Here is a 4,044-nt window from a genome sequence, read left to right on the forward strand (position 1 = left end):
CATCTAATTTATAATGAACCATTAATTTCTCCATTACATACGTCCTTCTAGTGAATCATCTAATTTATAATGAACCATTAATTTCTCCATTACATACGTCCTTCTAGTGAATCATCTAATTTATAATGAACCATTAATTTCTCCATTACATACGTATTTCTAGTGAATCATCTAGTTTATAATGAACCATTAATTTCTCCATTACATACGTATTTCTAGTGAATCATCTAATTTATAATGAACCATTAATTTCTCCATTACATACATCTTTCTAGTGAATCATCTAATTTATAATGGAACCATTAATTTCTCCATTACATACGTCTTTCTAGTGAATCATCTAATTTATAATGAACCATTAATTTCTCCATTACATACGTATTTCTAGTGAATCATCTTAGATAGCCTTTTAAACTGCACATTTTTGTTATACGTACGTAAGTTATGCCTTTTATTCTTGCGTATGCTTCTGTTGTGTGACCGCATGTAGTATGTGCGTTTACTATATTATTTACGTAAATCGCCAAGTGTTTAAGTTATATACATTAGAGCGTAGACAGTTCTTTCTTCTCACCCGTATCATTTCTGATACTTTCAATCTGGAAGCATTATAGTTTGTTTGTTTTTCGCACAATATGGGTACCTTAAAATTACAGTAGTTTGAAACATTGTGAATAATCTTATGAATAATTCATTTAAAAGATCCAGTGTCAACTTCTGTGACATATCTGAATACATAAATTTAAAGCAACTGACAAAACCTTGATAAAGGAGAGGTTATTTTGCGGTATTTTCTTTCGTGCTAGATCTAGACCTGTCATCGCGTGTGGTACTCCAGTTCTAAGGGGTTTTAGGTTATGTGTACGGAAATACGAAAGGAGGATTAATATTTGCTGTCTTTTGAATTTTTCCAAGACATTGATAAAACGGGATAGCGACAGTAAAGTCGTGAATGATATAACTGCAATCATGTCTAGAAGTACTTTAGTTGAGCTCTGTAATTAACTGACTATTTAAAATAAATCAAAAATGTTTGGGTAATAATTGCCGACTAGCCTAATGATTTATTTTGCATGCAGTAGTTTGCACGACTGCAGAAAAATTTGTGCGTTTCATTTATCGATCTTACTCCAAATGTGTTGACATTTTCTAGTTACTGATCCCTGGTTTCGTCGTATAAGGAAGTTATTACTTGCATATATCTATTATTTTTTTCAGGAATTAGCATAATTATAATCTAATGAAGATCACTGATTTACCGGTTTTTATTCCATAGAAGTATGAAAAAAAGTGTTATCATGGAGTTTGTCGTTATCACATTTTGTTTGTGTCAGAATATTTTTAATGAGCATATATCATTTTACAGTTAACTCACGTTGGAGTAAAGTTGAGGTCAATTGCATGCGGTAGGAAAGAAATTAAAGTTCAGTACAGTTTTAAACTATCAGTAGTGTTTGTTTTCTGGTTCTTCCATATTCAAAGGCGTTTTTGTTATGAAATGTTTCCCACAGTGTTTGTAATATGTAGTCGTTATTGTTAAATTAAGAATGAATGTACCAACTTATAATATTCACATGTTTTTGAGAATGCGTCATAAAGCATTTTGATGATTTCATGTCCATAGGCTGTGATAGGACTTAGGGAATAAGTACAAAATTCCACGTGCTTCTCTCTTATAAGATGAGCCTAGAAGTGCCACTACAAGTTGTATAAATCTTAATTTTGCTTTCTGGAGAAACCACTTAATCATTTGTGTCATTACTTTGTATCTTTCTAACTTCTATAGTTACAATGTTTTAAGCTATAAGTTTTAAAAACTACTAAAATCTAGACATTGCTCTTAGAAGTAGGCATCTAAATCTTATTCACTGCTCAACTTATTCAGTCGTAGCAATTCAGCGGAGACATTACTGCTTTGTACCACTCTCCCCTATAACAATAAATATGTTGGACAGGGCTCAGACATATATTTTCAGTTTAACCTTTCACGCCAAAGAATGTGAAATCAGTTGTGATGTAGGCACATTATCACCTAATTAAGATGTTATGTCCTGCCATGTCCAGACGTATCAATCTCTTTTCACAGATGTTACTTGTTGTTGTTTTTTTCAAACCTCAGTGTTAACAGTCAATATTTGACTCTGGCGTCTATTCCAAACGTTAATTCGAATATGTCATTGAAACCTTCTTCATTACTTTTTGGTATTGATATAATGCTGTAATTGATAAAATTTACCTTTAATCTTTTCCTTACATTCTACCACTACCTTTGACATCTTCTTTGATTTATAATTTTAGCTTTGACCCTATAAGGCTGTTTCTATGTAGTTATTGATCATCCTCCACCCAGAATCTATTGTTTTGTTGAACCTAGGACATTTGATGAAATGATTTTATTCATTAAATACAAGATGAGACACAGTGTAATCCATTCTTAATTGCCAGAAGTTTTTTTTCCCATTTTATTGTAAGCCATATTGCCATATCAAAACATTGTCTAACATTCTCTTCCTTTTTTTTAAATGTTACCTTTAACCGGGGAAAGGGGCTACTTTGAATAGACAGTACCATAAAAGAAGTGTATGTAAACCGCTGATAACGGAGTTTTTGAAGCTTTTCCTGCAAAAATAACCCCAGGGCCTGAATATTTTCATTCTTCTTTCATCCTAATGCTTGCAGTTTGAAATCCTATAATATTCATATACTTAACATAGTATTTTTGTATGATTTGATTTTGTTTATTTAACAAGGGAGTGCTTAGTGAGTCTCCTTAGGTTATTTGTGAGTTGCTCATCATATTTTTGTAAGCGTTGATAATGAGGTTTGTTAAAGTATCTTACACGTACTGGAAGTTATTTATTGGGTGTTTTGAATATATTTTTTTATATTTTCTTTATTGATAAATGTTTTATTTTATTAGTTTCGAATCTAGTAATCAATTAAGCAAAATATTCTTATCTTTATAACATTCTGATAAACTTCCATGTTATTTCTTATTCACAAATTTCTGTGTTTCATAATTTTCTTATGGAAAGGTTGCTAATGGAATTAGCTTAGTTATTGTTCTGTAGAACGAGTGGATGGCTGGGCTGTAGAAGATGGAACATTCGAGAACCACAATTTATTTTTTATGTGACTTCATGGAATGGGACTGTAGTATAATGTTTAATTGCAAGCGACATTTTTAATGCATAAACTTGAGCATTTTTTAAACATGTGATCAATAATGAGCGCACGGACTCAATAAACTTAGTCGTGGACTGGATTAGGTCAAACAGTTAGACCATGTTGGTTTTTGATCTCTAAATCTGGGGAAAATATTTATGTATGCTTTTATTAGCCTATTACGACCTATTTGATTGAGCTACAGAATTTCAATGGAAAACAAAGAAGTCCAAAGTACACCGTAATAAAATCAGAAAATACTATAATCGTGAATGGAGCTTATGAGCAACTTGGGAGTATTGAAGCATGTTGTTGCATGTAAAGTGTGCTGAAAAGATGTTAATTTATACCGTAAACGTTGTTTATTGGTAAGTAGAATATAGTTTAACTTAAATTACCAGGCACATGATCATTCTGTTATGTAAATTTTATTACGTTTTTTAGTATCGTTGTGAAGTTCCCTTTATGATTCTCTGTATCTTCTAATAATATGCATTAACCACATCTGCATAACTTGTGTGTTAAAGTTATTACAAAAGCGTCGTTGAAAGTGGTGAAAGTCGTTTGAGTTACGAGGACTATTTTTATCTATTCAATCATTGATAAGAAGGTGTTAATTAGGTATTGTATTTTATTAATTTATGAAGTCTGTGCATCCGCTTATAACTGACGAACCGCTTGACTGATTGCCATAAAACTTTGCACGTGTCCCTAGCCCCTCACCCGGGAGTGACATAGGAGTTGGTGTTCGGATTAGACCCTCCCCACATCACCCCTGGGGGTCTTTGTGTTTTACCCATGTCCTGAACAGGTACGCCAGCTAGTAAATCGTTATTTGACAAAAGTATCTGTGTGTTTGGCCGATTATAACTTGAGAAC

The sequence above is a fragment of the Limulus polyphemus genome, unplaced genomic scaffold (genome assembly GCF_000517525.1).
Source record: "Limulus polyphemus unplaced genomic scaffold, Limulus_polyphemus-2.1.2 Scaffold234, whole genome shotgun sequence".
Lineage (NCBI taxonomy): Eukaryota > Metazoa > Arthropoda > Merostomata > Xiphosura > Limulidae > Limulus > Limulus polyphemus.